Source organism: Symphalangus syndactylus, chromosome 19, assembly GCF_028878055.3.
Source record: "Symphalangus syndactylus isolate Jambi chromosome 19, NHGRI_mSymSyn1-v2.1_pri, whole genome shotgun sequence".
NCBI lineage: Eukaryota > Metazoa > Chordata > Mammalia > Primates > Hylobatidae > Symphalangus > Symphalangus syndactylus.
Genome location: NC_072434.2, coordinates 40,036,670 through 40,053,576, shown reverse-complemented (window position 1 = coordinate 40,053,576; position 16,907 = coordinate 40,036,670). Strand labels below are relative to the sequence as shown.

Here is a 16,907-nt window from a genome sequence, read left to right as displayed (position 1 = left end):
CAAGTGGAAGCTAATCAATATTAAGCAGGCATCAGAATCTTCAATTAGCCTTTGGAAAAATAATATAGTCACAGGAAGTCAATAAGTCCAATGTCTAAAAAGAGCTATAGTAAACAAGAAAAATGTAGAAGAAAGAACAGGAATATAAAGAGCAGAGGGACAAAAGTGTGTGGACATGAATAACACAAGGAAACGGAACATTAAAACTAGTCCAAGCTTTTTTTTTTTCTAATCAAAACACTCCTAAATGCCAAAAAGTAATCACAGAGGACCATAGTTTGAGAAGCACAGACCTAGTGCAGGCCCCTCTCACAAGAGGACACCAGCATAATCTTCCAAAGAGACCAGGGCATAATTTCAGGGAGGAGAATTAAGCTGAACCTAAAGTAAAGCATTCTAGCATTGTCTTCTTTCCTGAAACAAATAAACAGAAAAGGCAAGCACAGTTAAGTGCTCGTGAGAAAGGAATTTATCACCTTGGACTCTGCATTCCCCAGGCTTAGAGCCCTGGCCCAGGAATGTAGAGCTCTGGGTTCTTTTCCAGCTACTGCTCCTGACTTGCTAGCTGCAGTTGGCACAGGACATCTCAACTGGCCACAACTCACGTTTCTTACAGGAACACAGTGATTGCAAGCCCTGCTCCTGCCTCTGGGCTGTCCTGCCCCACTCTGAACTTTCCAGTCTATACTCACTCCCCTTGGGAAGCCCTGCCCTCTCCAGGCACCCACCACTCCTCTCTAGAATCAGTGCTTCAATCTTGCCTCTTCGGCTCCAGGCTGCTTTTCCAGGGGTTTGCTGGACAGCTCCTCACATCTCAGACCCTGCCCGCTATACTGTCTCTAAACAGACCCTGCATGCTGTACTGTCTCTAAACAATCACTCTCCCCCATCCTCCATTCCTGCTGGGCTCCCTGTGCTTACTTGTGACATTACTTGGCCCAAGTCCCACAAGGGACCCTAAGCCTAATCCTAACTCCAACAAGTACAGACATTTCTGGCTTCTTTTTCTCCATTCCCTTCCTAAATTGGTTTTTAAATCTTGTCATATTTTTGAAATATTTCTCAACTTCATTCCCTCCCATCCATTGATGCTGCCATATGAGAAGTTATTCAACCCCCAGCACCTGCACAACCCCCTGCCCTCTCTTAAATAACTGATCTCCCTGCCCGCATTTCTTTCTCTGCCCACCCACAAACCTTCTTGCACACTACACTACCACCAGAGTACCACTGAACAGATACCATAAAGTGGATCATCTGTGCAATCATCTTTGATGGGCTCCATTGCAGCTCCTTGTCCTGCCTGACAATGAGTTTGTCCCATTTGCCTATCCAGGTTTTCTATCCCACAAACATGCATGATTCCTCTGCTGTCCCTTCCACCCGGAATGTCCCCACCCTTGATCTGCCTGTTAACTCTCAGCTTCTTACCTGAACCCATTACCTCAAGCTAAAAATTCTCCTTTCCAAACCTTTTTCAGAATTCTCCCAATCAGAAGGAACGAACCCCCTTGATCCCAATAGCACCACCTTGCTGTAAGGCCCTCTGACAGCCCACATCACAGGCATAGTTTATTCTTGAGATTTATCTTTTCTGAGCCTCTCAACTGACTGTGTGCTCCAAAAAGACAGACTCTTTTACTTACTCTCCTTACTATTAATTCTCATTACCTCGCAGAGAGCAGGTGTTGAGTAAATGTCGGCTAAATTTGATTTCGAGTTCATGAAAAAAAAAATCTGAAAAATCGCCGAGGATTCTTTATGGCAGAAACATGTTAGACTTCTGCAGCCTTCTGGTCAAGACTGAAGTCAACAGAATGCTAATGACACTCAGGGTCAGCTGCACAGGTACATAAGGCATTTGCAAACTAACCCAACAGCCTGGTGAGGGCAGGGTGGAATTCATCAAGAGCAAAAGGAGCACCTGGCATTGTCACACAGGCAATGAGAATGTAATTAAATTGAAGATAAAGGGAGTTTAAGTCCGCAATATAATATTTTAAAAAGCTATGAGAGTGGAGGAGGAGGTTTATTGCCAAATGCCCCTGTGTGTTTATCTAATCAACATACCACCTAGGATAATACCACATTTAAAGCTTTTAATAAAACAGTCATTTGGATATTAGATTTGAATTCTGGTCAACATGCTAAAGCTCTTCCGTAAATCTTTTAAAAGCAATTTCCACTTCGTAGCTTCCTAGTAACAGTAGAAACATGAATCAACATATGCTGCATTGATTTAGGGTTTCCATGGAGACCGGAAGGACACAGGGAAGGGCAGGACAGAAGGAGGCCACTTGGCCCAAAATTCTACTTTAAAAAATGCACCTCTATCTCATTCCTCTGAGCATTAGCAGCCTCATTTCCTGTTCATCAGTTCAAGCATCCACATATTTAATTTGTAATAATGCTACTCAACTCCTCATAAGGAACACCAGAGGGGACGTGGAGAAAAGTCAGCAGCTAAAGCTGTGTGTCCATGAGGTTTGCAAAGAAAACCAAGAAGCACAGGATTTGGAATCAGAAGAAAGGGCCTTTGGTACTAACTCTGCAGTTAACTAGCTCCATGACACTAACTGCTTCTACTAGCTCTGTGATCACCAACTAACATCACCAAGACATTTCAACTTCAATTTCCTCATCTGTAAAACACAAATTAACACACCTGCCCGGTCTATTTTTCAGGGTGATTATATGCAAAGAAATGAGAAAGTCTGTGGGGGAAATGTCCTGTAAATTCCAGTACATCACACCCTATTATTATATTTGAATATGATCTTGGCTTCACTTTAAATGGAATTTTGCCAGTGAGCAAGGAGATGAAAAAAAATTCCTGATTTAGTGGAGATTAGACTGACTGGAAAAGAAAGTGGTGGATTTGACAGCCCTGAGCTTCAACCCCAACTCCGTAATTTTCCAGATTAAGAGCAGATCCAGAACTGTGGGCAAGCTACTCGCCCTGTCTGAGTATCATTTTCATCATGGATAAAATGAAGATAATAACAATAGCAACGTCATAGTCTTGTTATAAGGATTGAATTAGATAATGTAACACAGTCTTCATCACAAATCTTGACAAACGGCAAATAGCTGTCCTGTGTGAGCCACTTTTATCATTATTCGTAGTCTTTTCAGCTATATTTTATCATCTGTAAAATGGGAATTAAATTTCCTACTACTTCCTCATTTTACATAGAGGATTACTTAGATGTCTGTTCAGCTATTTAATAAGCTGTTTGGGGAAAGGTGCTATATAAATAGAATGCCATTATTTAAAGATTCATATTTTTACCACCTGCTCACCGAGGTGAGACAAAAATGTATAAGATAGCACATCTGTAACGATTCTCGAGCTGCTCAGTGGCTGGGGGTTATGTAAGTCTCTGTTACCTTTCTCATTTCCTTTTGTTCCTCTTGAGCATTCATTTGTCTCCTCACCGCTCACTGCAGGGTTTTCCTCTTGCCAGCCTCTTTTCTTTATTCACTATCTTTATACTCCCCTTTCTAAGTGTGTCTAGAAAGAAATTTCAAAGTTAAATTTTGGAGGCTTTGGTATCTAAGCCTGCAATTCTTCCTTAGGTCTCCTAAAATGAAATGGTATAGCAACAGCAAGGGAAATGAAACAAAATCAGGAGATGTTAGAGGATTACATAGTGCTGCCTTGCAGACAATGGCCATCGGGGTTAAAAATAAAGCTTAAGAAACACCTCAGCCAAATGTAATACATGGACTTCGTGTTGAATCCTGATTCAAATGTAAAATTTTAAAAATAATACAGTGCAATTGAGAAAATCTAAACACTGATTGGATATTTAATGGTATTAAGATATTATTGTTAATTTATAGTGCAATTTTGATATCGAGGCTTTTTTTAAGAGACCTTATCTTTTAGAGGTATACTCTGAAGTGTTTATAGTTGAAATGATATGCTATCATGAACTGCTTCAACATCATGCTGGGTGGGAAGCTGGGTGGTAGGTACACAGGGACTCATTCATTCTTCTGTTCTCTTGACTTGTGTATATTTGAAATTGTGCCTACAATGTGTGGCTTCAGTAAAATAAACCAACAAAGTGCAAGAAAACTGAAATACAGAAGTAGGAGACTATTTGAATGGAACCTGATTTTCTGTACGTTTTTCATTGTAAGTTTTTCTCCCCTTGAATACATCCATTTTAAGAAAAGTCTACTATTTTATGCCTAGGGAGCAGGTGCTAAAATTCACAGAGGTTTAGAATGGGTATAACTCCTAGACATCACCTACAGAAACTAAACTTTGAAGACTTTGTCCAATGTCACATTTCTTAGAGGCATAGCCAGGACTCCAACTCAGAGTTCCTGGGTGGAATCCAGCCACATCCTTTGTTCCCACTGCTGAGCTGCCCATCTATACAGGCAGAATCCAGGACCATACGTTAACACTGGACAAGGAGACAAATGATGGCCTGTTTGCTCACCTCCCCAGCCCTTCTCTGTTCCTACTATGATCACAGCCTTAAACACTGAACTCAGGTTTTATAAATGACCTTTCCAGTGGCCAACTAGTTTCTGTGAGGGCAGCTGAAGGGCAGGAAGGTAGAGTGGAGAGAGAGAGCTCATGCAACATACACAACTCTTCACACCCTCACAACCTGATCTCCTGTCCCATCAAGATCATCAAGGCCTCGGGTATGAAATACCTGGACCTGTTTTCACTTACTAACAACTCCTACTAATCTGTCCATGTTACACACACCCTGACCTCCTTCCAGCTGCTCTCAGATGTGTCTATTTAAGGTGAATTCTTCCTCCTGTGGCCTTCCACCTATCCTTTCCCATGGACCCTCCTTTATGAACTCTACCTTTATTTTCTCTTTCTCATATGTTATTCTGCACTTAACAAAAACAATGTTCATCTCTTTTATTTAAAAAAAAATTCCCCTTGGGTGTTTCTCCTTTTATCAGCAAAACTGCTTGAAAGAGTCTCCTCTGCTTCCTCACTTCCTATCCCTTCCTAACCCCTTTGCCATTTGGCTTCCATTTCCACTATTCCCCCCGAAACACAGCCTCCATACTGTGAGGTCCAAGTGCAAATGTTTCAGTACTTGTCTTTATGAACCTCTTTGCTGCCTTTGCCATGGTGACCATTCATTTCTTGCATCTCTCTCCTTCGACTTCCAAACATTACACTCCCCTGGCTGCCCTTCCCCTTGGTCTCCTTTGCTGGCTCCTCCTCCTCTGTCCACCCCATAAACACTGGTATTTTCTTTCCTCTCCAATCTTAGCTTCCTGCCTCTCTCACCTTGCATGCTACTTGGGCAATCTCATCCTTGCCCATAGTCCTAACTACATTGGGTATATTGAGCATTTCTAAATATTTTTCTCCAACTCTAGCCCCTCTCCCAACAGGTAGACCCCAATAGCTCCCAATCATGTAGACTCCGACAGCCCTTGAGTTGCTGAACATACCCCTCAGATGTCCTACAGGCCCAACAACTGCAAATATATCTAAATAATGGACACATCATATTCCCATCTTTTCTTGGCCCATTTTATCTGCCACCCTCACCACACCCACCTCCCACCCGACCCGCACCCCCTACACACACATATAAACCTTGGCTTCCTCTGGAATTGCTGATCTCAGTTTCTGGCACCACCATCTACTGAGTAACTCAAGCCAGAAATAGGAAAGTAATTACAGGCAACTCCCTTTCTCTCATCTCCTGTCGACAACCAATTACCAAATCATACTGATTAAATCTTTCATAGTTTTCAAATCTGTCTCCTCCCCTCCATCCTTGCTACCACTGCTCTGGCTCATGTCCTCATGGTCCTGGTTCATGTCCTTACAGTCTCTGGTCTCCATGAGATAGCCTATTTTCTTAAATTCAGCTCCAATCTGCAGCCATAATCACCTGGTTAGTCACAAACATGACTGCATTTCCTTCTCCTCAAAACCTTTAAGCCCTTCTATTCTAGGGATAAAGTTCCAGCTTAAGAAGGATCCTGATACACAAACTCCCCAAGGTCTGGCTACCTTGAGAGTCACCTACCACTTCCCTGGCTTGTCCTTCAGGCCCCAATAACTCTACACTTTCGACAATCATGAGCACACATCACAGGGTTCCATGGCTTTGGGCCTCCTTTATTTCATTTCCTCTGCCCAGAATGTCCTTGATCTGACTGAGTCCTGCTCATCCTTAAGCTGCACTTCAGGACGACTTCTCCAAAAGCCTCACCTGAACACCCAAGTTCAGGAAGTGCCCTCTGTGCTCCTATGGCTTCCAGGCACACGTCTGTATGTCAGCACCTGGCATAGCTAGGTACCTGCAACTCTTTTCTCCTAACCAGACCCTAAGTTCATCAAGGGCAGGGAGCATGGGTTCATTCATTCATTCATTCAGTCATTTGACTAACATTTAAGTGTCTCCTATGTGCCAAGCAAGGTCCCAGGCATGGGTACATTACATTCCCTATGTACATTGCCTAGGTAAAAGGTATGTTTTTCATCTCTACACCTCCAAAATGTAGCACAGTCCCCGGCAACAGGAAGAGGCTCAGTTAATGTATGTTGAGCTGACATGAGCCCCCCAGCAGGTAGGTGAGGAAACTATGTTTGGTGTAGGATGCTGGCCAACAGAGACAGCGTGGGGTCACAGAGTGGCACAGGCTCCAGGGTCAGCAACAAGGGTTCAAGCTCCAACTCTGCCCCTTTATGGCAGGCTCTCCTTGGCTTAGGACCTTGCCTTCTCCTCTCTGAAATCAGAATTACTAAGGCAATGCCCACTTCCTGTGTTACTGCAAGAATTCAGTGAAATATATAAGTAAACATGGGATGTACATCACTTAGGCTTATGAAAACATTAAGTCACAGGGAGAACATCAGAGTCCGAGAAGGCAGAAGCCCCACACCCAGTGGGGAGAGGTGTGGAGGCTGCACGGACGGGACAGGAGGGCCAAAGGTGGAGAAGCAGAGGGATGTAGTTTTCAAAGCCATGGAGCTGAGAGGCAAGCATGAAACCCTGCCACAACTGAAATGTGGATTTCCCTCCTATCTCTCAGTGCCAGGGTGCTGGTTATCAATCTCTTCCCCTTCTCAGATAGTAACAAAAGCTTTACCGTTTCCATCACAGTCTACAGCTGTGGGCAGAGAGCAGCTTCAGCACTCTCCCCCTCCTCTGAATATAAAATAAGCTCTTTCTAATCCTCCATTTTTAATGACTTCAGGCAATGGCTTTCATGTCCTCCCTCCTAGCTCCATTCTAGCCAGACACCTAGAATCACACAGCAAGGAGAATCCACAGCCATCGGACCCAGGAGTGGGGTTCAGCCACAGCAACAGTAGCAGGGAATAGTGGAGTGGAGCCCGGGACTCTGGGGACAGTTCTCCCACTGGTATCTGCTCCGAAATTCACAGAGAATTGGGAACTGAGCACTCAGTGAGACGCCTTGCTTGCGGGCATGTGCTGATGCACGTTAATGTCTGTGCTGGGGGCGGGAGGAGGGACGAGGGCTGTGTGGGTGCACTCTGATGCATGGAGATGCTGAGCAAATTCCCCTTGACACTTTTCCTTGAGAGACAAGGCCCTGGGAGGAACCTACCTTAAGCCACTCAGCTTTTCTGAGACCCTCTTCCTTCTAGAACCTTTTACTGCTGAATTTAAAAGCCTTTGGGAAATTCCATACGGAGAACATTGACAAATTCCGTATAGAGAACACTAGCAAAGGTTCAGATGATGCTGCTGATGTTTCTTGGACAGTGAAAAATACCCCCAGGCACAGAGGGGAAGCAAGGAAGCATTTCTGACATCTCTAGAAATGTAGGTGTTTGGACAAAGAAGAAACCAGAAAGCACAAAACAGAGAGCCTGGAATAGAATGGACAGGAAAATTGTTCTAAGCCATAAAGTCATTATATGTAACAAAACTTACATTTGTATAGTGCAGTCACAAGTTGAGTTGTGCTATACAAATGTGAGTTTTGTTACTTATAATCACAAATCACAAGTTGGAGTTGGGACTGAGAAAGGAAGATGGAGAACAAAAAGGACATTTGAGGCTTAGCACCTGCTAAGTAGGAAGAACAGGCATATTTCTGCACCCTTGCTCCTGGCAAGAGTGGTGGGCTTAAAGGTTCTGAAGAGTCTGTTAGAGAGTAAATGGGGATGATGATACAAGGACAGGTGCTTTCACTTCTCTGGCTGAACTTCATTGGTTTTTTTACCCCCCTTGAGTCTCAATTTGTTCTAGGAAGTTGGGAGAATTAAATAGCATCATGTGGGGCAAGTACCTGGCAAAGTTGTTCAGCACATCTTGACCATTGGGAACTATCATTCCTTTCAGCTTATCCTCACAAGCTCCTTTGAAAGTGAGCCAGACACTTGTTATCACTCTCATTTTACAGATGAAGCTGGTCAGTGGCCCTGAGTGGAGGGCCCAGGGTAATTCAATTAATGGCCCTAGGAAGACTTGAACCCAAGACCTCCAGTACTTTTTCCACCCCAACTCTGCCTATTCAGCTCATGCTGCTGCTGACCCATGGCTGAGATCCACACTTGGAGGGGTTTTCTTAACAGAAATATGAGGGTTTGGCTCAGCTATCCATCCACACTCTTGCTCTGTCCTCTAAGAGCCCCTAGCCGTAGTGGCATGGCTGTTGTGACTAAGGAACCATGTTTTCCAGGTCAGAGTTCACTGGCCCACAGGAGAAAGACCTTCACCTAACTGGCATGTTTCATTTACCTGGACAAGAATAAGAGCAAGTTTTCAGATCCCTTTGTGTGTTAGACACTATGTGGAAAAAGTTTTTAAACAAAGAAGCTAGAAGGATGTGATACCCAGGGGAGGCTTACCTTGACCTGGCCATGGTGAGATGTGGGCCACACTACACACTCTACTCCCCACTCACTCATCAACTTTCCAGTCTAACACACACTTCTTTCAGGAAACCTGCTCTAAGAATGGGTGGAGCAAACAGTTAATAAAGACTAGTTTACTGGAGTGATTGCTCACCGGACTCTCATTCTCAAAATAATAACAGCCATCATCAGCGTAATACCATGTTGCATGTTCAGAGCTTTTAACTGTAACCAAGCACTACTATGATCTCATGAATACAGTTATCTCACTCCCACTTGCCAGCACCTCCTCCATTTTCCAGGAAAACTCTAAAGTTCTTCAAATCTATAGGAACAAATAATCCAGAATTAACCCAGACTTCAGGATGGGGTAAGCTTTCCTTCATTATTTCATTAGACTGTAAGCACCCCAAGGTCAGGACCTACAAACACTTGCAAGCCAGGTTCTCAGTATGTAGTTCAACAATAGGTTGATATTGAGTCACCATTCTATCACAGAAAGAGAAGAGCAACCCTTTTCCCAGTGCTCAAAAAAAAAAAAAAAAAGTCACTGACTAGACAGTGCTGAGAAGGACCCATTTAGCTGATGCCACGGACTCTTCAGTCCCTGTAGGAGGCAACTGTGCCCTCAACTCACTGCTTAGAAATTGGTGACCTCCAATTTTAATCTCCCTCCAACTCATTGTGATTGTGAGTCCTTCTGCATCGGAATGTGTCACCAACGTCAGTCACCAGCAACACCAAAGACCTGCACATGTACTGGAAACAAAACAGATTCTGTGTGCTGCCAGACTGCTGTGCAAGCAACCCATTTAAAACAACAGCAGAAAAAGACATGAATGAAACTAAAAATAAAGAGACAGTGTTATCGTCCAGATATCAACCTACAATATTTTCAGAGCCCCCTAAGGGAGCTGAGGGAAGAAACAGGATCACCTTTGAACAGAAAGCAGGTTTTAGGGGACCTGAGGAGTTGGGGTTGAGGAAGGAGGATGGAGAACAAAAAGGACATTTGAGGCTTAGCACCTGCTAACTGGGAAGAACAGGCATATTTCTACACCTTTGCTCCTGGCAGGGTTGGCGGGCTTAATAGCTCTGAGGAGTCAGAGAGTAAATGGGGACAATGACAGGAGGCCCTGCAGTGTCCTGCACCTCTCAGCAAGACTTACAGCCTGGGCTGACCTGCCCAGGGACCCACTCAGGCCCTGATAGAAGCAGCTGCTCTTTCTTACCTGCCTGGCGGTGGGCAGCACAGCTGGGAAGGTGTTGCTGGTGTGGGCCCCAGCTGGGCATGGTTCGGTGAGGCCCTGAGTGACAGAGTCAGCCACCTCCTCCTGGCACCTGGGCGAGGGTGGCAGAGGGCAGCCCACTTCACCCAGCGCCCCTAGAATAGCGGCTGCAACATGCTGCTCCCGCCGGCTCCGCTCTTCTCCAGGCTCTGCATCTCATGAAAAGGGAAAGAGCAAGTGAGCGGCAGGGGAGCGGGTGGGGAAGCAGAGGGAGGGGAGAGGGGCACTCTGACAGATGATGCGCACTGCCACGCAGAGTCGGGGGAGGACCGCAGGCTCCAGCAGGATGGCACTGCCTGTGTGGCTGTCCCGCTGCCAGCTCGCTCACGGGCAGCTGCCTCCGAGGGGCTGGTGGCTCTCCAGAATTCAGGGAGAGGCAGAGTTCAGAGGGGACGGCAGAGGGGGAGGTGAGGGAGGGAGGAGATCACCTGGGACACAAGGAGGCGAAGTGGGGTAACTGGTTTGTGGGAGAAAGGATAACCTGCTTTTGCTCAAGACATTCCAGGGTGAAAGTGGTTGCTTTATGAGAGTTGGTGAAGGGGGAAAGATACAGCCCCATATTCCTAGCCTGGCTTCAAGGTTGTCGCTCTCCTTTCATAACCAACAAGGCCACTTTTGCTTAGGATTTCAGCAATGGCTAAGGCAATTTATATCACGCACAGCTCCAACTTTCTCAAAGAGGCAAAAAAAAAAAAAAAAAATTAGGCATGAAAGAGTGTAATGCATGAAATGTTCTGTGTCATTTGTCACCCTCTGCTGCAAACAAGCCTGACTGTCCCCTCGACCACCTGCCCATTGTGTGGCCAGGGGGTGGTGGTGGCAAGAACAGGCGCAAGAGGAAGCATCATGGAGAAATGGGGAGAATGTGACGCTTCTGTCTCTAAAGGTCCATTTGGAGAGTCAGGACAAAACCTCTTGGACAGTTTGGGCCAGAGCCCAGAGCAGCTTTGGAGTGGAGAGGTGACCCTTCACATGGATCCCACAGTCTCCTGGACCTGCCATGCACGAGGCAGGTTCACTGCACAGGCCCGGAGCTTACAGTCACCAGCTCTATTTCCAACCACAGCCAGAGAAAGAGGCTGACAGGGAAGTAAATCAACAAACCATGGAAGACAGAGAAGACCAAAGGAAGCTGCAGCTGGGGAACTCTCCACAAACACAGCTAATGATGGGAAGAGCAATCTCAAGCAAGGGCCTTCTCTGGAGGGAGGGAACAGGAGGCAGAGGGAGGGCAGAACAAGACTGCTGCAGGTCTCCTGTGAACTGTCCTTCCCTGCTGCACTCTGGGCATTCTCAGTCAAGCCTGACTCCAGGGGTCCTGACAAGCACTGACCCAAGAGATGACCCCTCAGGGGACAGGTCACCATTTCACTGCTGCACCATTTCAACAAAATCAGGCCAATTCAGCAGACAACCCTTGGGAACCTAGTATGTGCTGTGGGGGATGCAGTGACGACTAAGACCTCCTTGTCATGTATTAGGTGACCCAGTGGAGGAGAGAGAGATTTAAATAGCTGACTCCAATGCACGGAGAAGTGAGTTAAGCACTCACAGAGCTCTGCGGAAATGCTGGGGGAGCACAGAGGAAGAGGGATTAAGTCCAACTGGGAAGTCAGGGAAATCCCCTCAGAGGAGGCGTCCTCTGGACACAACCTGCACCCTGAAGGTTACATGTGGATGTCGACAAGCAGAGTCGACTGGGCTGGAGAACGCAAGGCTGAGGAACAGCCTGGGCAATGGCATGGAGTCTAGAGGTACCTGGTATGTTTGGGAAACAGTGAGTGTTCTTTCTAGGGAGGCAGGAGAAAAAAGTAGAGTGTGATAGGATGCCATAGTGATGAATGCAATGTAAAGGGTCCATTGGGACCACACGGTAAAAACTTTAAACAAAGAAGTGTTGATCAAATTTTTTTTTATCATCAGATCTGTGTTTTGAGAAGATACTAAGTGGAGAGGGATTGGAGGCAAGTGAAGCCCATCAAAACTTGTTACAGATTCCTAGGTGAGAGAAGATGAGAGCCAAAAAAAGACAAAGGGCTTGAGAGGAAAGGACAAAGTACAGAGATTTGGGGAGACTGAATTAGCATGACGAGATCCCCTGTGAAGGATAGGGTGAGCTCAGAGTGGGGGGCTTGGGGATGGGAAGGAGCTGAGAATGACTCTACAATCCCATTTGAGAACTAGTTTTTAAGGCTAAGGGACCTAGGAGGAAAAGCAGACTTTGCCCTGTAGATGAAAACTAATCGTGTGTTTGCCTGAGCTCTGTTGATAGGCCAGGGCAGAAGCGGAAGAGGAGATGGAAATACAGCATTGGATCTTAGCAGAGAGGCAGGAGTTGGGAGCTCTCCACCTGAAGAAAAGAGATGAGGGGAGTAAATGGAATCACTCAAGGACAGCAAGAGAAGAGGGACTGAGGGCAGGACTTTGAGAAGTGACTACATTTACAGGAGGAGCAGAGAAAGACGAGCCAACCAAAGATACTGAGAAAAATCATCTGAGAGAAAGAGAGTAGGAGGACCAGAGGAATGAAGTGTCACAGGAGCCAGGAAAGATGAGCTCTTGAGAAGAGTCAAATACGGCAGAGAAGTTAATGTGGGTGAGAACTGAGATGAAAATGGCAAAATGAATTTTCATCATAGGTGACCACCGGGAACGTGGCTTAGTGCAGTGCGTCTCAGACTTTAAGGAGCATGAGAATCCTCTAGAGCACTTATTAAAATACGGATTTCTGGCCCCACTCCCAGAGTTACCAATTCGACAGGTCTAGGGTGGGGTCTGGGAATTTGCATTTATTTCTTTTTCTGTTTTTTTTTTCCCCCAAAGATGGGGTCTCACTATGTTGCCCACGCTGGACTTAAACTCCTGGCCCCTCAAGGGATCCTTGGGCCTCACCCTCTGAAGAAGGTGGGACTATAGGCCTGAGGGCTCCAGGAATTTGGATTTCTAACAACTTTCCAAAGATGCCAATGTTGCTGGTCTGGGTACTACACTTGACAACTATTGGCTTAGAGTATTGCTTCTCAGATTTTCAAATTATGGCACACACAGAAAATAATTTTTGTATGGAACACCAGAGCAAATGGAACCCAGGGCTCTGCCAGACTGCCCAAGGGCTGAGGGAAGAAATATCTCAGCACATGGCAGTGTACACTAACCAAACAGGTTGGGGAGGTTTGGCTGAGAGGGATAAAAGGGGAAAAGGTCAAATACAAAATGTGAGTGATCACTAGGCTGTCAAAGCAACAGAAGTGGATTTTGCTTTCAAGAACAGGGACTCTCTCTCATCTTTGTACCTCCAGCACCAAGTAAGTATCTAGCATATATAGGGACTCTGTATTTGTTAGAATAAACTGAATTAAGAAGTTTGGCTGAGAAGGAAAAGGGAGAAGTTTTTGCCTGCAGAAAATACAGAACCAACTGAACCAATACAGAAAATACAGAAATAAAGAAGAAAGAAACCCAGGTTTAAGAAGGCAGAAACATTTCTTTACCTATCCCTGACCAAGGAACTCCACCATTTCCTTAGTGAAGAGGGATTGGAAGACATCTCAGACTACATGGAGTTTATGGTATATTTACAGTGACTTATGATAAACTGCATAGCTTTTAAACTGCATATGTCCTATTGTCTGGTAGAGGTAAGGCTTTAGAAACCTTCTGCCATTGTGTGAATCTCTTTATTAATTCACTTGCCAGTATTTAGAGTGTTTATTCTTAGGATAAGAAGATCTGAATATTCAGAGGAAGTGATTAAAGAGATTAAATGTATAAGAAACGTATACCACCTAATACCTTGTCTTGATTTTTATCTTTTATTAAAATGAATTCTCCCAATAAATTGTAAGCTCTCTGAGAGCAGAGGCTATAACTAATTCATCTTTTTTAGCCAGTGCCCTGTGCAGTGCCTGTTACTTAGTAGATAGTACACACACACACACTTTCTCTCTCGCGCACATGCGCTCTCTCCCTCATCTTCATTTTGGTGGGAATTGAACAATGAGAACTCATGGACACAGGAAGGGGAACATCACACTCCGGGGACTGTTGTGGGGTGGGGGGAGGGGGGAGGGACAGCATTAGGAGATACACCTAATGCTAAATGACGAGTTAATGGGTGCAGCAAAACAACATGGCACGTGGATACATATGTAACAAACCTGCACATTGTGCACGTGTACCCTAAAACCTAAAGTATAATAATAAAGAAAAAAGAAAGAAGGAAAGAATGAAAGGGAGAAGAAAGATGAGGAGGAAGAAAGAGAGGGAAAAGCAGAAAAAGAGGCAAGGTGTTATATGTAATGACCGCAGAAAACGTCCATGCCCTAATCCTTGGAACCTGTGACTATGTTGTCTTACTTGGCAAAGGGACTTTGCAGATATGGTTAAGGTTAAAGACCTTGAGATGAAAATATTATCCTGGGTTATCTAGGCAGACTCAATCAAATCAAATGAGTGGATTCCTTAAAAGTGGAAGAGGAAGACAGAAGAGTGAGTCAGAGATAAAGCCAAAGAAGGAGAGATTCAAACTATGAGAGGGACTCAACCCATGTTTGCTAGCTTTGAAATGGAGAAAGAAGGCCAGGAGCCCAGGAATACAGTTGCCACTAGAAGCTGGAGACCAACCCAGCTGGAGTTCATCAAGGACACAGGACATCAGTTCTGTAATCACAAGGAATTGAATGCAGCGCAACAACCCAAATGAGCAGGGAAACAGAATCTCCCCTCCAGCCTCCAGAAGGGAACGCAGACCCGGCAACACTGATTTTAGCCCAATGAGACCCCTGTGGGAATTTCAACCTACAGAGCTGTAAGATAATAAATCTATGCTGTTTAAGTCACTGTGTCTGTGGTAATTTGTTATGGTAGTAACCGCAAACTAACATAGAGGGGCTTTTCTTGGTTGTAGTAAGGACATGTCTTTGCATTTCAACAGGAGCAGAAAGCAAAAAAACAATATAGAGATACAGAAGACTTGAAAAACCAAAATCAGAAACTAGATGGCCTTTGCCTTTTAGTGAAATGTAAGATCTAAATCTCTCCCTAACAGTATCTCTCTCTCTCTCTCTCGTGCGCGCGTGCATGCGCGCACACACACACACACACACACCCCACAAGTGAATATCTGAGCTCAATCTTAAATAATTTATTAGGATCCCTTTCCTTCCCTGGCATATCTTACTTCCAGTAAAAATAGCTTTATCTCTCTGATTGATTAGCTATTGTTGAGGAAGTCTTTCTTTGCTCTCCTATACAGTATTATCTGTCACAGGGAACACAACAAATGCCTAAGGTATAGGAGGAGAAAAGTAGAGAGGGGCCATCTCCCCTGGTAAGAGAAGAGAGCCTCTGGTGATGAGAATGCAGAGCCCACTAACAGAAGGAAAGAAAGTAAATAGACAGCAAAAACACAATCAAAATCACCCAGTCCTGGGATAGGAAGGAGTCAGAAGATTCCAGGTAGACAGAAAATAGGATGGATGAATGGATGGATATGGATATAGATATAGTTAATGGTCAAAGGAACAAAGAAAGCTGCTGAACTCCACCATATGGAACAATTTATACAGAGAGCCATGAAAGTTAAACTCTGCCTAGACTTGGGCGCAGATGGGCACAGGCCAGCATGTGAGCACATGCACATACGCAATGACACCCATCACTCACAGAGTTTAAATCTTGTGATATCTCAAGGTCACTTCTAGGGAATAGAATTTAAAATATCTGTCTGGAGATCCTGTTCTTGGCCTGATCATCCTGTCTGAATAGTCCTTGGACTCCATTCATTTTTCTTATTCCATTTCCATAGGCAGAATGTGGGCTCTAGGATCAGAGAGGTACTCTGAGGACAAATTCCAGCTCAGCCACTTACCAGTTCTGTGACCTTGAGCAAGTCACTTAACCTCTCTATGCCACAGGGTATTTTCCTAGAACAGAGGGATACTCATCATACCTGTCTCATTGGGTTGTAAAGAGAAATAATAAGTTTATGTGTGAAAAGCCTTGACAACTAATGGATAGCCCCCTGCTCCTTCATAATTCATGCCCCCCGATATCTCATAACATCCTGTACTTCTCTGGTACAACAATAGCACACTACTTTTTAATTACCCATTTTCTTGTCTGTGTCACCTGGCTAGACCATAAGCTCCATGAAGGCAGGGACTGAATCTGTCTTGTTTCACTCTGCTAGCCTCACCTTATCCCAGGTATTCAAATATCAGTGATGGAGTTGTACCTCTAACCCTAGGTTATTAAATTGTTAGCATATAGGCATGGATGTTTAAAATACTTATCAGTACCTAGCTCTGTCCCTTTGTGCAAGTCATTTAAATTCTTTGGGGCCCCATTTTCTTTTCTGTTAAATGACAGGGCTAGACTAGGTCATCTGTAAATTTGTTTCCAACTCTACAATTCTACAATTCTGTGCTTCATTTATACTTCTGGTCTCATCTGAAATAAATTGTTAAACAGTTTGGACAAAAAAATCTCATGATTTGATAAAACCATTACTAGGATATTATCAACAGATGTGGCAGATTGTTGAAGTGATGGCCCTTCATTTGTTCACACCTCTCTCTATCCATGACCTTTCTATCCATTCCCTGGTACTCTCTCCCACCCTGACTCTAGGTTTAGCTACGTAACTTGCTTTGGCCTACAGGACAATAGCAAACAGGAAGCAAGTAGACTTGAAAAGCACTTACAATTGGGGCTTGCTTTCTCTTGCCACTCTTGGAATACTGTAGCTTCCTCATGAGGAACCCCGCACTAACTTGCTT

The 16,907-nt window shown here is 44.7% G+C and overlaps 1 protein-coding gene across 3 annotated transcripts in view; it reads right to left on the bottom strand.

Annotated features, from left to right (window-relative positions):
* RGS8 (regulator of G protein signaling 8) overlaps positions 1–10,307 on the bottom strand; it is a 43,160-nt gene extending 32,853 nt beyond the window's left edge. Inside the window, exons 1-2 of one of the 3 annotated variants that reach the window (XM_055234401.2) lie at positions 10,072–10,288; positions 3,391–3,514 (exon numbers count right to left, since the gene is read on the bottom strand). The gene's annotated coding sequence lies outside the window, so the exon portion shown is untranslated. Of the gene's footprint in view, positions 1–3,390; positions 3,515–10,071 lie in introns of all 3 variants that reach the window. The other 2 variants (XM_055234400.2, XM_063613812.1) reach the window with 2 other exon arrangements.
* Between the last annotated feature and the right edge of the window lie 6,600 nt (positions 10,308–16,907).